We start from the raw sequence: 25,123 nt of genomic DNA on the forward strand, positions 1-25,123 counted from the left end.
TTGGCTTAGTTCGGTATGTGTTTTGGGTAGGAGATGATGCTCGGAATGTGAGGGAAGTCGCAGAGCTGGTCCTGGTGGTTTAGGGAGTGCAGTTTGGTTGTGGACAGCCCTTCTTTATTTTTACTTTGYCTTTATATATAGTGTTTTAAACAGATTTGAGGTCCCGCTTCCCTTGAATGCTTCGTGTGCCACTATGTCTGCAGCTGCTTTTTCAGCACACGTATTGCCTTGTACAGCTGATTGATTCTAATAGTTGTTAGAAGAATTTATTCCTGGAGAAAAAAAAAGGCTTTTGAATCCATCAGGTGTTGCTTAACAGAGCTACATTTATTATACCATATGGTATTTTTTCATTTCATTTTAAAGTTAGGAGAGAGACAGGTGTTAAGGAAGTATACTCTTAAGTTTTTATATTAAAAAAATACTTTTGGAAATGGAAACGGCAGGAATCCTTGTTTACTAACGTCAGTACCTGCATGACTTGCAAACGAAGAATATTCTGTATTTTTAGAGCAAGTTATGCAGTGTTGTTAAGCAAACATTCACCCATTCATTACATTCACCTCATCAGCATATCTAGACGCTTCAGTTGGTCTTCACCGTATTTGCGGTGTGAATTTTGGTAAACAAGTTATGCAAGAATGATGCATGACATGTTGTCCTTGATGCTTTCCTTGCTGATGAGGCTGCATTGCTATTGTAGTGGAGCTGGAGAGAGATGCTTTGTTTTATCCATAGGAATGTCTCAACAGAGCAGCTGTCAAAGTTAAAATATTGCTATAACGCTTGAAGGACAGTGTCTTTGAGAAGCAGCACTGCTGTAAGAACTAAGAAAGTTTTCTCTTGCTTTTATTGAATTTTCTCTTATGAACTAAGAACGGAAGAAAACATTTTGAAGTGTAGGTGGGGGAAGAGGCCCCCTTCAAGTACAAGTAAATATCTGTGACTTCACTAATTAGTGGAGCAAATGGGAYGCAGTAATAGCTTCCTTGTGTATTCCAGTACAACAAGTGTATGTGTATTAGCAGTCAGCTTGGTGCTTCGAATGCCTCTTTGTGCTGTCAAAAAGGTGCTTTTTCATGGCAGCTTTGGAAAAGAACAAAATAAGAAATGTCTTTAACCTATTAAGATTAGGTGCATCCCCTTCCTGTGAAAAGAGAAATAGTTATAAGTCTAGAAGAAGCTACTTCTGTTCCTCACKCTGAGAGGCAATGAGAGCAGCGCACCATGCAGCAGAGCTGGAGCTCACAGCTGTTGTACATGGAGAAGAAAACAAATGAACAAAGAAACAGCAGTTTCATGACAGCGACGTGCTGGTGGCAGCAGGGSTGGTGCCAAGTGCCGCGTCCCTTGAGTTTTCTCCAACCTCCTGAACCTTCCCCCATGTGCAGGGTCTATTCCAGTTCACCCCAGCTCATCTCCTGTAGCGGGAAGAACACAGTGCAAAGTGTCGGGATGAGTTTTGGTCCTAGCTCAGTGCTGATGCCCTTAGTCCCTGTCATGGTCCTGAGGATGGACCTTCAGGGCAACCGATTTTCTCCGGGTGAAGCGTCGCCCTTCTTCCACTTCCAGACTTATCCCAAGGTGGGCAACGTGTTTGAGGTTACTGAATAATAGGCTGGTTTAGATTTGTCCACCCTTCAGGGTTTCCCGTGGGATTTGCAAGTAGCTGGATATGAGGCAGTCTCTTCACAAAACATTGCTTCATCCCAGCTGAAAGAATTGAGATATAACAATGGAATAGGATTAAAGCAGCAAAACGTCAGCATCCATAGTAGTACTAGATTGCTTAAGCGTTTCACACCCTTTGTTTCTGAATCTGTGTGATTTTCTCCAATTCCATCCACTCACTATTTTTTTTAATATTACTTTTAATGAAATACTAACTGATAGTACTTAGTCCTCCCAGTTTGGAGTTTCATTCTTCACTCCTGATTTATGACTCTGTTCTTTGGCAGACCCACCTTATCTTCTCTGACTAGTTCTTACCACCAGGTACTGTTTTATGAGTAGCCATGTGGAACTTAATGGAATTGTCATTTTAATGCATTATAWATGACCTGTAAAGACACAGATCTCATAGCTTGCTCAAAATCATTTTAAAAATACCATTTCTTCTCGTATGTGTGGCCAAAAATTAGACTTTGAAGCATGAATCATATCGCTTATTTAAGACTGTGAGGAAGCTTAGTATGCCAACCATAGGCAGAAATAAACTCTAATTCATAAAGCTGTAAAAAAGCATAGTGACAGCCTCAGGAGTCTCTCTACAGCTTTTACTGATTCTTTCTTGGTGTTTTGACTTAAACCAGGGATTAGGAGTTTTATCATAACCTGAGGACTTKATCTAAATTTGCAGTATAACCCACACCTTACTGGGTTATACCCAACCTTTCTTTCAATTAAGACATTATTTCCTATTACCAGCTCAGTGTAATTGTTTAATTTCTGTATCTGTATTTACATGCATAAATCTTGTTTTCTAAGCTAATGCATTTGATCTTTATGCAGCAATACTTCATATGCACTATAAGGTGGATAAGGAACATGTTTAAGCTCTAGAGTTAGAATATCAATGAGTTCTAATGGTAAATGGTGTGATTAACCTCCTTGATCTCAAATTTTAAGCAACTTGTAGCTGCAATTAATGGATTCTTTCACATACACTTATTATCAGGATGCATTATATACAACTGGAGATCTTTTCTGGTCTAAAATATGGGAAGGGCAGGGTCTAGTATCATCTGATATTTAATATCAGCTTGTATTTGAGATAGTACACTTAATTTCAAGTAGGGAAAAGGCTTTGTGTGTGTGTGTATGTTTAACTTTATTCTGTTGTCTAGTTGTTCGTATGGAAAATGGAATAAGCTGCCAAAATAGAACATGAAGCCAAAAACTTCTGAATTTCTGTTTCTGAATCTGAGATGCCAACTCAGTAGCCACTCCTCTTGTTTTGGTTCCCAAATAATTTCTAGGCCTACAGGTCAAATTTTGTGCATTTTAGCATAAGAATTTCAAAGAGCTTTAGTAGTATTTGAAATACGTGGAATATTTTTCAGGTATGACCAAATGGTGAGGAAGTGCAGAGGTATCTCTGGGCTTCCTGACCTTGGGCCGATGTCCAAATAGGTTTCTTCAATGAACTCTGAACACTGTGTCTGGCATCCTCCATGTAGGCATCTGGTGAAGGTCCAGGTAGATGTGACAACACAAGTTGCTGTAGTTTTGGTTTCTGCTCAGTATCACGGAGTGATATAGAATGACATTGTAGTAATCTCCTTGGCAGCCTCAAAACCTGCATTCCCCCAGATACTGTAAAGAAATGAAGGAGAAAAAAAAAAAAGTAAAATGGAAATGAGAAAAAATAAAATGTTTGTGAACCATGTATTAAAATCAGATTTGGGGGAAGATGTTTAAATGTGATTTTGTTTGATTTTGTTTGAGTTTAGCTTGCTATGTTCCCCCCAAAAAAAAAACAAAACAAAAAAAAAAACAAAGAAAAAAACGAACTGAAGAATGGTGGCAAAATTTGATTGCAGGCCAGCTGTGCTAATGGAACAAAATACTGCCTGTTGGTAGCTTTCACATTCTTTAGGAGCCTTGCCAAGCATAGGAACTCCAAGATAATGCTGGCATTCAGGTTGTTGTCTAATAACCATGACCATTATCAAAAAATAATAATAGGTGTCAGTGAAAGCTGTTATGGTTCATATCCAAAGTGATATGACCTGTCACCGTGAGGATGCTGTTATCCTCCTGCAGTGCTGACTGCTGCACCACTTTCATTTGTTGAAACGCTTAAGGAATAATAAGAGTTGCTAGATATTTTTCTCGTTACTGGTACTGATGAAGATCATTCAGAAAACGCTCGGTTTCCTTCCAAATGCTGTTTTGGCATCCCTCCCTGAGAGCAGTAGGCAGAATATTTGCTGCTGTGCAAGTGCCGCTTCCTTTTGAATTCAATTTTGATTTTTGCACAATCAGATGTTTTTCTAGTAAGGTAATTTGTAATAGCTGAAACTGAAGCATTACAGTAATGTTTGACAAGCCTGAAGCAGTGTTTCAGTAACTCCCTGCCCCTACCACAGCTCTGATAGTGTCTAATGCTGCAGTGCGCCATACAGGATTAAACAGTTGCTCAGCACTTAAAATTATGTTATAAACAAAAAAACAAGGTGAGGAATGGGTTTGTGAGGCAGTTGACAAGATGTTATTGAGGTTCGGTACGTGGCAAACTTCTGAAGAGCTRCAAGGAAATAGATCTAGGTAGTATAAAGACTGCTGAACCAACATGAGTTCTCTGTCCTGGTGCTGTCCTCCTGATGYGAATGCCTCAGCGATGCGTGATGTTGGACACCCGGTGTATCTTGGACCAGCTTGTACACTCAAAACAGGAGCATTTGGCACACTAATTGTGCAGACTTTCTGTAATGCTTTCATWTAGCTTCTTCTACAGAGCACTTGATGACTGTTTTAGTGGAGAAGAGAAATTTGTCATGCTGATGTTCCTAGAGTATTTACTAGAGATATTTTCATTATGAATAGCCTGGAAGATGCCTCTGAGAAAAGGCATACAGGAATAGCTTCTGTTTCTAAGTCATCTTGCACCATGTTATGTTGACAAGCCCTGTGTTTGGCTRTGAATTGGAATGGTCCAAGAGTTGGACCTGCCTTCAGTCTCCACTGGATGTGGGACTGGAGAAGGGAAAGGCCATGACTACTGTTCTTATTGACATTTGGAAGATTAATGCTTGAATTGTCATCCACTCAAAATTACACTTTTGTGATTTTGTGTTTGTGTCTTCTGCTTTGTGGTTTTCTGCCACTGTGCTGTCTCAGTTCAATGTTGAACATAAAAGTGGCCTTCATCTCAATGTGCTTGACGGCAGCTGCTCCCCAAAGAGCACATAATTAAAAGTTTTATTACCCTGATTTAATCTTTTCCGTTGGTTAAAGTTTTCCATACATCCTATAGATCACTTCATCTTCTAAACTACTACTTTCTACAACTGTTTTCGTCATGGCTAACAATCATTTATATAGCACCATAGCTTACAGGAGCCTGACAAGCACAGAGTAAGATACATTCTTTGCCTCGAGTAGTTTATGGTACAGAAACATTCTTGATTTCTGTTGTACCTTTTTTATGTCACGCAGTGGCCTGGGTATTTTAAGCAAGATTGCATTAATCTTCTGTTTTATTCCCGTCGTTTTTTGTGATCAATGACTGTGATCACAACTGTACGCCACAATTTATGCCATATAGTTCACTGCCTATGTAGCTGYAGGCATTGGGAGAACCGCTCCTTACTAATAATTCTAGGCACATTTTTTTGTGCATAGACATTTGCATCTAAAAGCAGTGATGCCAAAAAAAATGCACATTTCTTGGTGCCTTTGTTTTTTTTTCCTCCGTCTTTTTCCTTCCACTTTCCCCTGGCTTAGTAATTTCCAGTCGTGATTAGCACAAGGCCGAAGTCAGAACTTGAATATATTTTCTATATTGATACCTTTTAGAAGATAGTTTGTTTTTAAAATTGCGTTTGTACGTTCTACTTCCATCTCAAGAATGTCTACCGTCTACTGTCCTGTTTCCATGAAAATTCACCTCAGAAATTGAACTGCATTTACTATTCCACTTGAAAATCTTGAGGAATAATTTCTTACCTTTGCCTGAAAGGTAGCAGCTCAAAATACGGCAAAGTAATATTACTCTAATTATTTACTTTTCTTCCTTGACCTCTAAATATAGATTTAAAAAAAAAAAAAAAAAAAAAAGACCAAAGCCCTGTAATCTGTTGAAGACTATAAACCCATATAGCAGCTCATAAATTTCACCCTGATGCTTACTAGGCTCCTGCATGGGACTGTTTGGGGTTTTGTTGTCTCTCCCCTCTGCCTGTGCTGGACTGCAGTAATGAGCTCTACTGGTCCTGGTCCCTAGTGGAAGATGAGCCTTGCTAAGTTATAGCCTTGCTCTGTGTGTTACTTAGGCTTTGAAGTTAAATGTTAATTTGTTTGGGTTTGTTTCAATGYTGGTACGCGTGTGTTTGCTGTTGAAAATAGTTGTTTGCCTTTTGTTGTTGGGAAAGATGTATCCAACTGATGTGAACCACGAACCCTTTACGAGAGTAGAAAATACAGAGAATCAGAGCATCTCAGTATACAAATAATTAGCATAGAGCCTGGTTTCCTAATAATGGAGAGTGTCCAAGGTAAGCGTGGTACCACTGATCTGTGGTACATCTTTAACCAAGTTTGTCKTCTTTTCAGACAAAAGCAGAGTGTTGCGTAATAAGTGGACTTCAGACCTGTGGGAATGAATAGTGAGTCCAACTTCATGTTACTGAAGGAGATTTCGCAGTAGGGTGGAAGGCTATGGCTGGACTGAAGTGCATACAGGGGGCTAAGTGTCCGATTTATTATCCTTTTGGTGGCCACGTAATGGGGTACAGAATTGAGGACTGACCTACCTTAAAAATGATTGATACATATACACAGAAGTGCTTGAAATATTATGTTGCTGCTTGACCTTTTGTAACAAGCTGCATACTCCTCAGTTTTTTACAATTAGGATTTTTTTATTACTACTTATTACTAGTTGTTGAAAGGGATGTGCTGAACTGCCCRCAATTTGGTGACACTGTGGGGACAGTAGTGCAGAAGGACGTTCCTCAGGGCACTGTTGTGTGAGTTTACAGTTTCCAAACTACACAAATACATATTTTTTTTTATTATGCTTACTTTTTTTTTTAGAAATACTTGTTTTCAAAAAGATCTGTGTCCTGGCTAAAGAAATTTTGAATTCAGAGAGCGATGTTTGTATTTTTATGTACTTGGTGTGAATGAGGGCGGATCATGGATAACCTGGTGCAGGACCATTCATGCCCATGTTGGTTTGAGATAACAGGCTCCCAATTCTTCATCCCACTTTCTTCGTCCTTTGGCATCCCCCAGCTTCCCTCACGTAGTTTGGACTGAGGGGCTGAAGTTTCCCAAGAGAGATCTCAATCTTTCAAAAGCATTACTGAAAATTAGGAGAACCGTTTGGGCTTATATGTGCATACAGCATCTTGCACGTATTAAGAAAACACTGATGCAGATCTTAACTATTATCTCATTACTGATTTTTCATAATACACAAATGGTTCCAGTAAATGTCAAGGGTTTCTGGAAAAATAGTCTGAAAGCTATTGAAAGGGAGTGTCCACCAAGTCTCAAGGCAGAAACCAAGAATAAGAAAAGGATATGGAGAGTATATGCAGCCATAAAGATGATGGAGAGAGTCCTACAAGGCACAAAATGAAAAAAAAGGGGCGAAGATGCCCAGAGTGTTTCTGTGGTCTGGAGGGCTGCCAAAAGAGGCATTGATTTATTAAAGAGCTGCATCCCAGCTTCCTTTTCTTGATCTGATGGTGTCATTAGTAGCTCCTCAAGCAGTCTCTGATTTCAGTGAGAACGAGGAATAGGGATTTCAAACAAAGCACTAGCAGGAGATCCTGAAGCATGTTATTTCGCAGACCAGTGCTGGCGCACAAAATGCTAACTTGTCTAAGTARTCCCTTACCAGCAACTCAGGCAGTGCTTTGCTCTCTTCCATTAGGATGTGGTATGCAAAACTAGCTTTAATAAATTTAATGAAATAAATAAATACCTAAATATACTAAGGTACTAGGCACTTAGGTACTAAAATACCTTAGTGCCTTTTCTGTGGGCTTGTATCAGTTTGGTGTGCGATCAGTTTGGTCTTTTATTTCTGTACGTGTCCGGATTCTCTTATGTGACTTATTTGCTCTGAAATGTCCATGTTTTTAATCTACCTTTTTAAAAGTTTCCCTTTCACAGAGCTTTACTCCACTTTTTCCTTGTTTACAGAAATAAGCCAGCATTTGTGGCGCTTCTTGGGGTCAAGGTGGTGGATGTTAGAAGTGTGATGCAGMTTTGCATCCAACTACCACATGGATTTGATGCCTAGGAAGGGGATTTCATCTGTATATTTCATCTTCACTCTATATGAGCCTGGTAGTGACAATGTTCTTGAGTGCTTGGTGGAGCACAGCTGTGTATGGCCCTTGCCCAACCAGGCTATAGTTGAACCTGGRTTATAAGGCTGGTGGTGTGAGGAGAACACAGTGAGATGACTTTGTTCAGTCAAAGGAGAGGTCAGAAATAGCCACTGATGGGCTTGCTGAGTTAGGTTCTGTGTGATGACTTTGCTGGAGGATAGCTGGTTCATGATATACTGGCCTATCAGAAGGGATGAAACTCATCCATTTGTTACCATCTAGTGCATAAAGACTTCTAGATTTAAGAAGACTYCACTAAATAACAAAGCGATTTATAAACTCATAAACTAAAAATTATAGGGTAAAAATTATAGTACTTAAGTCATTGGTAATAGCTGCATTTTATCATATTAATGATGATTATCAAATATTAATTGACTCTACTCATGTAAAACAAATTTATACCTTAGAAATGTTGTGATTACTTTTTTTTTTAAAGTAGACTTCCATGCCTACATTTTTCTTATTTACTTCTATATTGCAAGAGAAGCAAACTCTATTTATTTATTTATTTGGGGAGAGGGTTTCATATCAAGTCCCTGTATCAGCTGATCTAAACTGATTTATGCTGCTGCTGTACAAGTACATTGGCTGATGCCAGCTGAAGATCAGTCTTGGTTGGCTCTGCTACTTTATCCAAAGCAAATCTGAGTGCAGTGTCTTTTCCTGTGTTTTACTGAACACATAATAGGTAGCAATAGTTGGTTTCAGATTAGCCTAAGGAGAATATAATAATGTGACATGCCATGAAGATGGAAATACCCTGAATTGGATTTTAAAAACACATTATTGTTACAAGAGTGATAGCCTTCTCTGTGCTCTCTCAAAGCAAGGATTTTATGGGTAGTGGAAAGTGGGTTTCGGCTAGAGCTGAGCAATCGCTTGCCTAGAGATAATTTATCTGACRTTATTTTTTTTTTTCACTCAAAATTATCCTGAGTTATCTAGTGAACTCATTTCATTCAACAAATATGTTGATGAGTTTTAATTCTCAATGCTTTGATGGACTGAGAGACCCTTGTTCCCCATCTTCAGCGCTTGATATACAACTTGCTTTGTGCAAGTGCAACTGATTGCAGAAGGAAACAGCTTTGTTTCTCTTGGTTATCTGCCTGAGCATAATCTGTACAATCGTAGTGAGGATTTGCAAAAGCACCTGGAAGGTTTCCAGGAGAAAGAGATTAGAGAAACACATTAATATTTCAGGAAATAYAGTTTAAACACTCTTTTCTGCTAGGCACTAGTTTTGGTTGTGATGTCCTTGTAGAGGATTTTGAGAACCTTTACCTTCTAAGAATGTTAATCTAAATAAATTCAAACCCATCACCATACCATAGTGCCCTCACTCTTCCAGCCTCTCATGAGGATTGAAGCCTGTGCCCAGATTCGGTGCTTCACTGCAGGAGCAGGTACCAAGGTGTTTATCTGCTTGCCAGGTGTTTCCTTAGTGGAACCAGCATCTCCACTGTTTTCACTAAAAACAGTGCAAAAGCAGCAACAATACAGTGCTTGCCACCAAATTCTGGGGAAAGGACTGTATTCAATCTAACAATAGTYACTAATAATTTGCCTTAGTTACTTGACCTGTATTAAGAATCTGGTCAGGATGCACCTTCTGAGTGTTTGGAGGAAGACTAAGCTCACCTGGACACTGAAAGGGAATAAATCATCAGCACATACCTAAGCAAGGGTCACATTCCTTGTGTTTCACATCACTTTGCTGTGCTTGGAAAGCAAGTTGAATGTGCTTGGATTTAGGGATGCTGTGAATTGTGTAAATTTGATATGTGTCTCCCGGTGTCTCTGTCACCAAGCTACCTGTCACCCCTTAAATCCTTTGTGCATAGGACAATTCACTGGACAGCCATGAATCCTGGCTAAATATTTTAAATCGTGATAATGTCTGATGACCGCATTGGTAGCAGCTCATTCCCCAGGCTTTCCAGGGAAAATGCTGTGATCTTTCAAATAATGCATATAAAAAGTATACAGCAACCAATTTCTTGCATCAAAAGTTAAAGAAGTGCTAAATTAAGAGAAATGAATTGAAAAATGAAGAAAAAACCCTCTTGATGAATTTATAAAACACTTGAACTATACATAAGGATACTCTTTGATTTCTTACAGTTATACTGAAAATAAATGCTAACACCGAAACAAAGGAGGAAAAGAAAGCAGCCGAGAGTGTTGAATCTTGAATGAGCCTTGAATCTGCAGTGAATAAAGAGTAGATTCGTTACAACAACTTCTAAAATTTTGCAGTCTTTCATTTCTAACTAGCCATGATRGATGAAAATATCAGGTGCAGAAATTAAGGAGAAATACAAATATTTCTAGCTCCCTGAGTGGTTCAAGTTGTTTTCGGTTCCTTAAATATATGAGATTTTAGTGCTGTTGCAGCTATTGTGCCATCTGCCTGGTTAGTATTGTTTCTTGAGGGAGAAGACCAAGTACAAAAAGCAATTAATCACCAGTAATGTCAGTACAATCATTAGCACTACATTCTCTCCATCTTCYATTTTTTTATTAAGTGTTTTTTTGTTTTATGTTATATAAAAAAAAAAATCTGTTTTTTATATATGAAGTAAGGATGCTAATTGAAAGTGTGGACTCACTAAAGTTCATGAAATTACTGTCATTGTGATCAGTAGTTTCACCATCTTGCTACATGTTTAGATAGCACCTAGCAAAAGGGGAGATTGAAATGCTTTAGCACTGCTGTTAAATATTCTTGCAATTTGTAGTATCTTAGGTACCCTGAAAGATGAGAAACATAGCTTATCTTTTCTTCCAGCGCAGTAAATTGCAATATCAATATTATATTCAATCTTCTTTATCACTAATAAATATGCCAAGATGTAACTGTGAATTATGTCCCTTTAATAATGTAATGGAACTCTTAACTTAGAGCTCAATTTTTGTAGTCCGAGTTGCTTAGGTGCCAGTAAGAATATGCTGATCTTATAGAAATAATTTTGATTAGATTAATGTATAGTTGCACAATTATTTATTCTTTCATTTTTGCTGTTAGGAGCTATTTTTATCTGCTCTTAGTTCAGTAATTCTGTAGCCAAAATATTTTATAGTCCCATTGTTAATCAGAATTAAATTGTGGAAGTTGGTCTGTATGATGAGCTAGTATAGAAATGCCACTGTTCTGAAGGTAATGCCTAAGTAAATGCCTCTATTGAAGAGTCTCATATAAATGCTTTTGGTAGCATTAKAGGGAATCAGACATCGTTTTACAGCAAATAGCATATAGTCATTTTGGGAACAGAGTTTCTGATCGCCTGGTCTTTAAAAGAGTAGCGCAATTCTCATTGATTTCAGTAGTCTTTGATATGAACCCAAAGGCAACTTTTTGGACCAACATCTGTTAAAAATGACCATGGTTGGCCTCTGCTATTTGCTTTTCTGACACTGCCTGCACATCCAGAACATGTGAGAGCTAAGCTTAGCGAATAGCATTTCGATTATACTTAGGTCATAGGTGCAAAAAAATGAAGCCCTGTACTTCTGTTTTTGTCTCTTTATTCATGTTCTTCTACCCATGCAAAAACTAGAGATAATCTAAGGAACAATTCATTTAATAACAGCAGCACTAAAGATAAAGCATTCCAAATGAATGGTTTTGTGTTGAAATTGTTTCACTTGTTTGAAGGAATATGATATGAAGAATTGGTTAACCACTTTAATAATGATGAAAATTAAAAATACAGAAAGATTAGTTGAGAGCCTTGGGACATAGTTCACTAAAGTTTTATATGCTATCTATGCTGAAGAAAAGGGAAATTTTGATATGAGTGATTTATAGGCAAGAACTGTGTACTGTCTTTTATCATGTTAATAAAATTTTTAACCAATCTTTGAAAATTCAGAACCTTGTGTGTTCTGTTGAGATGTACAGATCAGAGAGAACTGCTGGCTGGCAGATGAGCAGATACATTATCAGAAAATGTATTTTCAGCTTAAGCAAAATAATCTAATTCATTTTAACATGATATTTCACGTATATTATAGTGTAATTGAATGCAGAAGAACACAGTGCGCTCTATAGTAGACAAAATGAGATGAAATGCACAGCTTAAAGGTGATCAGGTTAGACTGGTGAATATTGATTTAAGACTCTCCTGATTACCATTTGCTTAGCAGYATGGATTTGAGTTTGCTGCCCTCTCAGTCCTGCTTTCCTGTTGCCTCTCCTAGGGAGAGGCTGTTCCGGCAGGTGCCCATCTATTTGCYACCTGCCTTGGTGCAGTGAATGATTATGCAATTTAGTTAATGTATTTTAATTATTTAGATGACATTTTGCCTTGTATATTTAGACTGGATATGTAAATTTGCTGGAGTCTTTAGTTAAAGGAAGACTTTTTTTTTTGCTTGAAGACATGCACAGTCCATGACCAAAGATAGCGAATACTCGAACACAAAAATAAAAGTTCTATTTAATCGCGTTCCCATGGCCAATGGTATCCATACTTGGCTTATTTAGTCATTGATTTATAATAATGAAGTATATACTCTACTGGTTGATGCACTTAGAGGGCAGATTGTAGCTTTCTCCATCAATATCCAAAGCACATTATGGTTGTGRCGTGCTAGGCTTCCACTGCACAAGGTCAGGGGTGCTTTTCAAGACAAATAATACACAGCTTAAAAAGTGATCAAGTGTYCCATTACACTGTAAAATTCACATGAGGATGCTGTTGACCAATTTAGCAAATATATTGTACGTGAGAACTAAGCAAATTAAATGGGTTAAAAATATTTCCTTGTAGCAACTGATAAATATTTAAGCTSCAATCCAAAAACCCTAAATCACTTGCATATTAATTCCTTTTATATAAAATATTCTCAACTTAAAAAAGTACTAAGACCACCAAATCCAGTCCTGTTTATCAGCCTTTGTGTCTTGTAAAACACCCAAATCATAAATCTCTCCAATTTTGAATTTTGAATGCATTTTATTTTATTGCAAAAACAAACGCGCACACACACACACAAAAAAAAGGAAGAATTATGAACATTGTTTTTGTTCTCTGGTTTAAGTCTTGTATTTCCCCATTCCTCTGCATGGCAGTTATCCCACAGCAGGACTAACAGCAGCAATAGCACAAGGAAGTCAGTAGATGGCTGTAGAAAAGTATGTTGAACACTCCTGTGTTAGAGTAATAAGATTGGGAAAGGCCTTGACCTGACGGGATGCGACTTTTATCTGAAATACATTTAAAGAGATAAAGGCGAAGCCGGGTGCACTACATGTGCCTTTCTTTTTCTGTAGGAGTGTTGCTTTGAGTTTAAAAATTTCTCAAATGCACCATTTGTGAACTGGGTCCCTTAGGAAGGTGAGAGAATGACTCAAGTGCCACTGGAGTCACCTGCTAGCCTCTGATATATATTATATATATATATGTGTATATATATAAAATATATTTTTTTCCCTCAAGATATCTTAAAAATTCTCCTTTCATTCCTAAAGAGGGGATGCCTTTACATCCCRTAAGAAACGACCAGGAAGTGGTATACCCTCATTTTTTAATTATTTTTTCTTTTTTTTTTTTTTCTCCCCCCCCTTTCTCCAATGTAGTTGGCTGCCTTCAGTGCTCGAACCTGCTCGTTAAATAGATACACCAAGAATTGTTACCTAAGCAAGCCTGACAGTAAAGAAAGGACAGACTGAGTTAGGGAGAAAAAGGGAAGAAAAAAGACAGCCTGAAGCAAGCCACTTCACACGGAGAAAGAGCCACTGAACGAATGCTATTCTTATAAACAAACCAAAAAAAAAAGAAAAAAAAAAAAAAACCACCTTGTATAAGAAAAGAAGAGAACTGTGAGGACTTGACAGAAAAAGGCAAGATTTTCTACCCAGTTTTCAGTTTTCCTTCCAGACATACTTGGTGAAGTAAGGAGACTTCTGTGTGCTGACAGAGCCCTTGATTTCTTTCAAGATGATGATGTATTTGTGGGTAGGTAGTGTCTCTCTCCATGTCAATCTTTTATTAATAATAAAATTGACTTTAGCACTATGGATTTTAGCCATATAGTTGCAGAATGTTTTCTAATATGCCGAGATGTCTGTACTGCAGGATAGCCTAGCCGAGCTAGTGTTATAGTACATGTGCTTGCGTTTCCAGGGAGAGTTTATACAAACCGGTTCATTAACGTTAAGCTGCAATTTATTTTCAGYGTTTGCAGGATGTGGCATAGTGCGTTGCTTTCTTTTTCTTGCCTTTAGAAATTTTTGCAATTGTATCTGTAAGATTCACTGTTGTGATTCGGTCAGAAAACGAATGCTGCTTCACTTGTGGCTGTACAGAATTTGCTTTTTTTGGTAAGAAATGAAGCAATCTTAATGTGATTAAAACTTCTAATTTATGTTACTGGATTTGGATGTATTTTTATTAGTTGACACAGTATTTGCTTGCTTTTGAAGGTTATGCCAATTGAGAACCACAGAGAGAGAGAGATACAAAACGTACGGGCTTTAGTGGTTTTTATATTCAGCATTGTTCAGATTCCTTGCAGCAAAATCTGCTACTTTAGGAACTAAAACGTCGTGCTGTGGCAGGCATGCTGTGAATTAGTGAAACCATTAACCTGTTAATTCACCCAGGTTTAGCCACAAAACCTTTTTACTTAAAACACAAAACAAAAACAGTGAATGAATATGCATTTCACAAACCTTCAAAGCTCGTAAATCATCTGGGGAAACACTTTAATCTCATTTGACAATCTATTTATTTATTTATTTTAAACATATGTAAAAATAGCCAGGCTTGTGGCTCATCTGGGCCGGCTCTGCAAAACAGGCTGCAGATGAGCCACGTTTTGGGGAGATAACTCTGAATATATCGCCAGTGTGCTCTTAAATTGCCTCTCGTTCGTGCTGTAAATCCCTCTTTATGGCTCCGTCTAATTTCAATTGACCCTCTAATGTAGGGGAGTAACTTGTGGTGCCTGTGCAAAGGGCACTCTCTATGCAGACTTTTAAGTTACTTATTTCAGTTCTTTGACCCGTGTTATCATTTCAGGGGCTCACCAATCTCGCCGAGCCTTAGGATTTTCCGTTTTTTTTTTTTTTTCCAGTGTTCATGTACAAGTCATTTTAATTTTACCAAGCAAGTATCTGTTCATTTAAKAGTAGCCGAGATTGCTGCCTTTCTTTAACCCTTGCTGTGATTCTTTATTGAAAATGATATATTTTTTTTTACTAATGCAAAAAGTAATTTCATTATTTTTTAGGCTTGTTTATAAATCACTTCACTTGGCTGTAATTGTCTGTTTTTTTCATTCAATCCTCCTGTGTTTTGCTGTTTTAGTTAACATAATCCAGAAGAGATTCTAAAGTACACAGTAAATATTTGAGGATAAACCCTTTTTCCTGAGAGACATGTAATGTGAGAGAATGGGTATTTTGCTGTTTCTTTGTGGCACAAGCTCCAAATGTTTAAAAGCTAAGAACTGCTCTTTTCTCTTCCTGAAGCATTAGGAAAATAAGTCTTATTGAAGGTAGATACGCAGCTTTTTATTGTCTTCAGYGTGGTGCAATATTTATTATTTATGAACTTTTCTAGTTAGTTTGTTGTTAGTTTTCTATTGTTTTAACCAGCAGTACACCCCTAAGCAGCTTCTGGTGGTATATCCTCCTCCTTTCCATAGCGCTCTCAGTAATTAATCTTGGATGTTTAAAATTGTATTCCTTCAATTTTTATTTCCTATTTTGAATCGGAGTTTAAGGATGTCTCACATCTTTATTAGCAGCATTCATTAAACAGAAKAATGGCTCTTTCTTTGGCACTACGAAACCTAGCTATTAAGCACTCTTCCCATTTTTAATTTAACTTTGCCAGTGCAAATGATTTAAATAAAATCTCAAAATTGAATTAGCTAGAAAGCAGGCAGTGAATGAGTGTTTTCTTATTAGAGCAGAACATTGTTGCTTTCCTGTGTTCTGGAGATACACAGGAGCTGTATTTAGCAAAAATGTTATTTCTGAAATTATAGAAGTGGAATAAAGTACTCTATATGAAAAACGTGCACATGAACGCATGTGTATGTGCAGGTGAGAGATGTAATATGTAAAGAAGCTTTTAGACATGTACAGGTGCAGTGTATGAACTCTGCAGCATTTGAAATGCTCTCTCCTAGCTCCACATTAATATTTTATGGAATTATATAAAAGCTTCTCTGTAATATTATTAAAATTTAAAGTAGCCTACTTGTGTAAAAATTTAGTTTTCCCTTTTTAAAGTAAAAGGTTTAAAATACATTTATTTCCTTTATCTGATGTAATATCTTCCTTGTTACTCTCCTCTTATTTGGCAGTGCTTATATATTCAGTTTCATGCATCATACTGAAATATTCTTCAAGACTTACAAAAAAAAAAAAGACAATTGCTTTTGTTTTACATTTTATACCATCTTACTAATTAGTATCCTGTAAGAGTTTTTGGGTTTTTTTTTAATTCAACTGCTGATGATTGGGAGTTCTTTTTAGGGCAAGGAAACTCTGAATATTGTCAGCTAATTAAATGAATACGTTTTGCACTAATGCAGTGCAGAGCTAGGCAGTTTAGTGTGTTGAAGGAAACACGCGTGATTTGTTGCTGGTTTTAAATACTTATTTCAAGATTTCAGAAAGTAAAGAAAGATTCGAGCGGCTAGCCCTGACAGAAGAAATCTGTATTTGTTGACAGCCCAGGTGATATTCCCCTCCAGTAAAAGGAGAGTTTGTAGKGGAAAGGAGTGGGATTCTGCTGCTGCCCGGGAAGGATTTGGCTGTTTGCTGAAACAAGTTTTGCAGGTGTAACTTTTTTTTATAGACACCTGAGCTGGAGGAATAGTAGGGGTTGATCCACACCCAATTTCATACTGACCAATAACATTTGKTTTTTTTGTTGTGTGTGTGACTCCTTTTTAGGAATAGCACTAAATCCTAAAGTCTGAAGGGTCCATATCTTTTTTTAAAGCATATGGATCCTTTTGCGTGCTGGTCCTGCTGCAGTATAACAAACCTCTCTTGCTGTTACAAGGTTGTTGCAATGATTAGGCAAACATTTCTTGACATGTGATGGTGCAAATGCTGTGACTGCAGATCATCGTTCCCTTTTTGTAATGGAGCTCACGACCACAGAAGATGCTCAGTTTTTCCCTGAATCTAGCAAATCAGTACAAATTCTTTATTTTAGAGTGCTGCAAAGTTGCTGACTGCTATTTTGTTTGGAAATAAAAGCATAACTGTCAGTGGGTAAAATAAATATGTTCTTTGATTGTTGAAAGCTGAGACTGCTCAGACTCTTGCATGAAACCAACAACTTTCCTAAACTGATCTTTCTGTATATTATTCTGACTTTTCAATTCTTTGGAAAACAAGTGTAGTTTGTCTATGTCRTGCCACAAGCAGGTCCTCATTTCCTAAGCAAATGGTTTCCTGATTGTTTTCTCCTCCGCTTTATAATTCTGGTTGGACCATTCAACTTCTCAAAGACTCATGGTCAACTTCTGTATTTTGAAGATGATGACGTTTAAATTCTCTTTATCTGATAAAAAAGCTGAGGTTTTGCACTCTTGATTAATGTTTTAAGAAGTTAGCTATAAAAAATCATTTGAAAATGAACTTTGAAATATTCAAATGATTGTTTTTCACCTTTTGATRTAGCCTATGAAAATGCTACATTAAAATTACCTTACTATACCAGGATTCAATTATATAAATATTATAAATATTGCTGTCTGTTTAGTCAGATCCATGCTTTAATTCTGTTAGTCTGCTGTTCTTTATAATAGTAGAGATTGATTTTTACAGGTGTTTTGTATGTATTCACTRTCAACTTTAGAATAATACTTAATCAAGTATGACAGAAAGCATGTCAGCAAATGAAATGTATTTTTTGCCAAATCTGGAGTATGGCAGATCTGGAGAAACAAACTGAAAAATATTTCTATGCAACAGCAGCAAGATAATTCCTTCTTCAATAAAACATTGTTTTGGCAACTCGTGAAATAAAAGGTTTTGGATCAAGTAGAGAGAACTGTATGTTGGGCTTGCCTGTGTCAGGAGACCAAAGGAATATTCAGGGAAGAGGCTGGTACAACAAGGGTTGTAGAARAAAGACTATGGATCAGAAATTTTATTTGGATAAGTATTCATTTGAACTACTTTATGGTGTCATTTTTGGTGCTTTAATATGATATTCCTATTTAGAAACATCTTAATACATTTATTGGTGTCAGTTCACCTATTGAAAAGCACATGATATTTCATTCAACTGAGGAAGCCTCTCTGGTGCTGGTGCCCAATACGGCAGGCAGTGGCGTGCACCTTCCCTTCGAATGGGACCAGTAGGAATTTCCACCTCAGCTTGTGCGCTTTGAGTAGGGAAGGCTGTGGGACAAGTCTGGAAGTGAAGCAATATAAACACCTTCTATTTAAAAGGGGGTTATGACTCTMAGTGGATGCGAAGATTTCTAAAAAGGCAAAATAAAGAACCAAAAGGTTAGGTTTCCTAAAAATGGGATGAGGAAGGAGACTATCCTTTGGAAAATATAATTCTTTTCATATTTTTGAGTTTTTTTAAGAAAAGCTTTTATTACTAAGTATTTTGCARCATGGGCATTGTGTCTATGTTAAGCTAGAGTATTTTACTTTTTCACAGTTTTCTAATACCATCCCAGACTAAGTTAAAAAAATGAACTATTCACTCTGTTTAGTTTATATTATGTCAACTGTCTATAGCTCTTTGAGAGAATAAATGCATATAGATGTTGGCAAGATGGCCAGTGGAACACTTCAGTATAGATTTTTTTTTAACATGGAATTATCGAGTAATCAAAATATTTAAATCCTTCCAAACGAAAAATCAAACACATTAGCTGAAAATCTGCAGGCACCTTTCTAGTCCAAGTGATCCTCATGTTGCTTTCCACAGGGACCTTGAATAAAATATGTAGCTTCATACCGTATGGCTCACTGCCTGACGGCTGATGTTGAATAAATATGTACCTTTCATTATTAACATGAAAAAATATAAAACGATTTAATAATAGAGAATGCTGATATGAATTTCAAGCATCTTCAAGGGCATTTGACTCAATAAACCTGAATAATGGAGTAATACAATTTATAAATCGGTGGTCTTGAAGCCTGAAATGCTAGGGCAGATGTTGAATGAAAACGGAGTTACAATTAGCAAAGGTAGAATCTGGGACAATTCTCAGTAGGTTATCTTTGCTGTCTTTACATAAGTACACAGARGTGGGTTTATAAGATGTGTGTATGCATAATACCTCTTGGAATAAGAAAAGCTAGAGACCACAAAAATATGTAAATTAGAGAAAGATTCTTCAAAAGCAGAATCACCCTTTTGAGGTTAAAAATCAAGAAGGGAAAGGTGATTTCAGTTGGACAAATTTGACAGTGACATCTGCTCACCTAAGACATAATCTTAGTGTTCTTTGATCTACTAACATATTTTGAGAAAACAACATTCTATTATTTGAGGCAACAATCAGAATAGAAAAAAAAAGGCAGCAATTCTGCGTTATATATTACATAATGCTGACGAGCAGTATCTGGCAGATGAGTTCAGTTAGGACTTTGGGAATACCTGTGTCATTATTAGTTCTCTTTCAGGAACATTTCTGTAGAATGGACTATTCTGTACTTTTCCGAAATTACCATCTACACTTCAATCCCCAAGTATTTTTCTCCTCCTTTAGCAAGAAGTTGTATTTGCTCGGTTACCATTATCTCCYCCTTGTTCTGTAGGTACAAATTAAGTCATTAATGGCTCTGGTTTCTATCACAGATCTGAATGATCTCTGTGGTAGTCAGGGAATGTTTATGTGAGCAAGTAATTGAACAAGGGCTACACGARATGGTGTTTGGGTGAGCAGGCTGCAGTGATATTGGTGTCCTCCCACCAGTATCTCTTAGTGGAAAGCTTTTCCAAGCACAACATCTATGATGTTCTGGGGCATTTCAATGCTGCTACATCTCAAATTGATACAGTCKTGGCTTCTTGTGCAGATGGTCTTGATTTCTAGTGACTTAAAGGGATGCTCAAGTCTTCAGCTTTTTTGGCAGTTCATATTTTTTTAAGTCAATGAAATTCATTGATTTGTTGCTTTTGTGTGTTTATTCTAGTGAAGTATGTTTATTTTGCTTGTGATTTCTCAGTTAGAAGTGCAAATGTTAGATTTAATTTTTATAAACAYACCTCTTGTTTTTTACTGTGATCAGAAAACTTGAGTAGCATCTCATATCTGCATGTGTGACTTCCAGTATATAATATACTGCGCTTTTTTCCTACACATTGTGAGTTACAACTGTAGTCAGCTAAGCATGGAAGGTGACCCAACTATTAGCAATTCAAGCTGTCTTMAGAGATTGCTCTGTGATCTTGTTCATTGGCTGTCTTGGCCATTTGCCTGATAAGCGGTGATTTATAAATCTGATTTCTGTAGTGTGTCTATATATAATAGTGATCTATGCTTTTTATAGAAAAGAAATATATATTTTATATATATATACATATTTTTTATGTGACTTTTTAGTCAGCTTTTCCTCAAATATAATTACAGGAATTTAAGGAAGAATAAAATATGCCAGTGTATTTGTGAATCATGAGTTTTAWCAGAGGCTGAAGTAGATCTAATTATTGATGTGCTTACTGCTTCATTAAATTCCCCTTAAGGTTTGCAGCATGGATATGGATCATTTCCAATAATAATTATGCAGTGATCGATTGATTGTGTCTGACATTGTACTTGTCATCTTGAAATGCAAAATCCATTCATTTTCAACCATATGAAAATTTTTCTCTCATGTTACACATCAGCATTCAATGGTTTATTTTATGGAGAAGTATATTTTATAAAGTTGGGATACTTAAYGTTAACCTTTTGCTAAAAATGAAGAATCATTTGTCAGTTTTACAAAAGTGAAAATTACTCAACCAGCTATTTTTGATATTAGAAAACAATCTAAGAAAAAAGTTCTTAAAATTGGAATGAATGTTTCTATTGATACATGTGTATTACAATTATTAGTTTTCTCATAGGTGATAGGCATTTGAGATGCAACACAATGAGCTTACTAGATATAATGTTAAGCTTGAGATCTACAGCAGGTGAAAAGTCTCTTTTCTGTTTCCACCAAGATTTTGTTTGATTAGTGGCGATAAAAATTAATTTGGAAAATCAGTATGAAATGCTTTGACCTTAGTTGTTTTTAAGTACTGTATATTTCATGTTCGGAATGGTGCAGCCATAGAGACGATTCAATCTTTCTTTGTTAGGAATGTGTATAGCAGTGAATGAGACAGCTTTCTTGATCGTGATTATTTGGGCTTTCAGAATTTTAAGTGAGGAGTTTCRATGAAAAGGAGGAGCTGCCTTTCGGACTCTTCAGCTTCTGAAATCGTGCTGGAGGAAGCTTGTAGCTGGTCTCTTCTTCCACTTTTTTGCACAGACTTCTAGYTTCATAAGTCCACATGGAACATGTTTTGTGATAAGATACAAGGGAGTTCATTTACAATTTTGATTTAAAAACAAACAAACAAAAAGCTTTATTTTACAGTTACACTGTAACTAGGTGGTAGGGCTGTGCAGGGCTCCTGCATTTAGTCATTCATTTTCTTGGTGGTCTGTCCAGGAACTGCCCAGCTCGTGTATGCTTGATGACTAGAGATGAAATGATTGACTGAACTGGCCACATTCACAGTAAAAATAATAATAATAATTAGTTGCTACAGGAATTCTCCAGGTAAAACAGAAAAATAGTCAAGGTTTTAAAATGCATTTCTGTTGAGCCACCTCCTAGGCACTTTCCAAGACATACATTTTGCTTGTCAAATATTTTAAGTGAAGATCATACTTTTAAAAAAAGCCAGTGCTTAAGACCCATTAAAATCATCATTATGTATGAGCTCCATACTGAAACTTGAATGCTTTTGTGGGTGTGTGATGTTCCTTTCCATTTTTAGCAATTCAGATATCTTYTAACAAATATTTAACATGTATACGCAATAGTTGCTGGTAATCCCCAAATGTCAGAGAACAAAAAAAAAGGATAAAAGCAACAAGCCATGAAATTTAATAGTGCATGGATATAGCAGCCCCTCTGCCACCTCTCAAACAGTTCCTCAAAGAAATCTTGCAGAACCTTCCCCACTGCTTCCTGGGAAACAGATAGTTTCTCTTTTGCTTCTTCCTTCTGAGCCCACATACCAGAATATTTGAATAAAATAAAAATAATATGGTAAAAAAAGTATGAATAGATTTGGCTTGATGAAATTTGATAGCATTCTAACTGTGCTTATGCTTACTGCAACACTCTGTGTAGGTTCCCCTTTTAATAGCAAAATGTATATATATTACTCTTATTTTGTTAAAGCTTCCATTCAACAGCAGCCTAAAATATCTTTAAAAAATACTTAATTTTTTTCCCCCTCAGGGAAGACAAGTAAACACTATGATTTTCTTCTAAGGTGAAGGATCAAGACAGTGGTTTATATATGCTACAGTGAGAGTTATGAATTAGTACTTGCATGAGAACTGGAAGCATTCTTAATATAAAGTGCCTCTGCAGTTAAATTCATGCTGTGATAGCTGTAAATGTTGTATGAAATAAATGATTCAAAATCTAATTCTTAAAATAATATTTTCCCAGTCTATTGCTGGCATTCTATTCTTAGTGTGTCACACARGTGTCAACTATGATCAACTCGTACACAGTGGGGAGCTCTGTTTTGAATTCTGGGGTAAGAAAAGCATGCTATGTATGATCAGTGATTATTTGCTGACAGTCTGCTTCAATTCTCTATGTGTTTTTCAAAACCAAAAATCTGAATTAAGATTTCTAAAGCATTTTTTTTTTCTTATAAGTCCCTTTATTTTCTGACTTTTCAAGCTCTTAAATATTCAAACTTATTGTATCATGGAAACTAGCTGGTTGTTCTATAAGAATAAAAAATTGCCAGGATTTCAGGAAAGATATTTACCATGTTTTGAACAACTACTAGAAGGAGATACAAGTTCAAAACAAAACAAACAACTAAAAGCAAATCAATGTAAATCAATTCAATTAAAAGTAGTCACCCGAGGAGAGAATATGTACAAATGATCTGATAATGCTATTATTTGTTTATATTGGGAGTAAATCAATCCTTTAATTCTCTGATCTTGGAAAAGGGGAATGAGTCTGTAAGGCAAATATCTTCAAGTGAGTCCTGTTGCTGTTATTTTTCCAAATTATTCTGGGAAGTGACAAGAYGAATGTTCCTGATCAGCATCTTTGGCGCTTCAGTGCTACCATCCCAGGTATCAAGTATCATGGCTTGGTCACCTCAAAAGCAGAGATTTGTGGCAAAAATATTTTGTTCTCTTCCAAGCTTATGAATCTTCAGTGTGGACAGTAGATGATACTTTTACCTTTGTGTAAAAGTTGATACTGAAATACCTAATAATCCTTCAGTTTTCAGAAAAGTACCAGTGATTCTACCACTGTTAGTAATTTTTCAGTACTGGGTGAAACACAGAGGTCAGTGGTTCAGCTCACAATTCTGGGCAAGTCAAGGTCTTGAAACACTCTCCGAACAATGTTTGGAAACTGAATTATTGAACCCAGTACTTATGTTGTTGTTTCTTGGGGCTGTCCATCATGTTCAAGTGATGTGAATCAGGTGGAGTCTATCGGTGTTCTTCCAGATTACGACACTGGACATCAGTTTGCAGAGCTACAGGTAGTCATCAGGAACTGTCAATCCCAGAGAGGTCATCATGGRCTATTTGTAGAGAACTCCAGTACAAGGAAGAATACTGTCCATTTTTCAAATACACTCTCTTGGCAAAAGACAGTYGTTAAAGTTTTCCAGTCAATGATTCCATCTCACGAGCAGGTTTTGCTAGTGTCTTTCTTGATAAGGGGAAAACATGAAGTCCATTACATCTGCTGGAGACGTGGCATGGCATGGCATCAGTATCTTGGCACAAAACTCTTGAGTCTTTYTAGCAACTTCAGGTGCAGTTTAAAAAAAAAAAAAATCAAAGAACATGGTTTTGCAGATGAGTGAGGATCACCTCTACCTTAGTTTTGTTTTCAGAGATGGGAATTCTATTTAGCTGGTTGTTCATGTCTTTTCTTTGAACTTTTTAAGGGTCTCCCCGGTGTTTCCAATTCACCCTTGATCCAGAGATGCTTTGGTAAATATGGGAAAAAAATAAGTTCCTAATTGTTTATATTTTAGACATTTATTGCGTTGACTGAGAGGCTTTTTTTTGCTGTTGTTGTATTTCAAGGGGCTCTCACAAGTAAAAGCTATAGTTTAGAATTCCAAAATACAAAATCCTAAGTCTTTAAAGGGACAGTAGCCATGCAAATAAAGAACTTCTTTATAACACTATGGTTGTTTTTACCCCTGTAGTTTAGCATACAGAATAAAGATTTTATATTTAATAATACACCTAGATTGTCAATCGTAATTCAGAACTTACTATATAGTAAGTAGTGAATCATGAAAGTAAATACTTCATTACCAAGTGTCAGACTTAAGAACTAATTAAAATTTTAGCAATGGAAGAAGTAGGGCTATTAGCTCATCTTCTAAAGCTGTGGAGGGCGTCGATCCTCACTACTTGTGTGAATTTTGCACAACCCGAGTGAAGAGACAGGCTTATTCATGGTAAACTATTGGTTTTATATGACACRAGCACAGTTTATGATGGGACTGCAGAAGAGGGAGCAACCATAATCGTTTTGAGCCCATGGCACATATGCAGGAGTCTTTGAAAGCCAAAAGCAGTTTCCAGTCCAATTAGCAAAATAATGTCTGCTCTCRCTGACAAGGAGTAATGCTGGCAGTGTACAAGCTTTTGAATGTCATCTTATCTTAAAAGGTTTATCTTTTGAAGAAAGGTTTTGCAGAACAAGCACCAGTGGTCTGACTCTGAACACACAATATTTTGATGTTTAAATATTTGATGGTGGTTTTGCAGCATTCACTGTGTTTGCTTATAGCCAGCTAGTGTTGTACTAAGTTTCYGAGGATGGAGGG

General features: G+C 36.7%; 1 protein-coding gene across 6 annotated transcripts in view; it reads left to right on the top strand.

The window, feature by feature from the left end:
* The window catches only part of RBFOX1 (RNA binding fox-1 homolog 1), a 691,795-nt gene that overhangs the window by 353,588 nt on the left and 313,084 nt on the right, over positions 1-25,123 (top strand). The window lies entirely within an intron of this gene.

This window comes from Nothoprocta perdicaria, unplaced genomic scaffold (assembly GCF_003342845.1).
Source record: "Nothoprocta perdicaria isolate Ctin4 unplaced genomic scaffold, notPer1 scaffold_59, whole genome shotgun sequence".
In the NCBI taxonomy this organism is placed as follows: domain Eukaryota; kingdom Metazoa; phylum Chordata; class Aves; order Tinamiformes; family Tinamidae; genus Nothoprocta; species Nothoprocta perdicaria.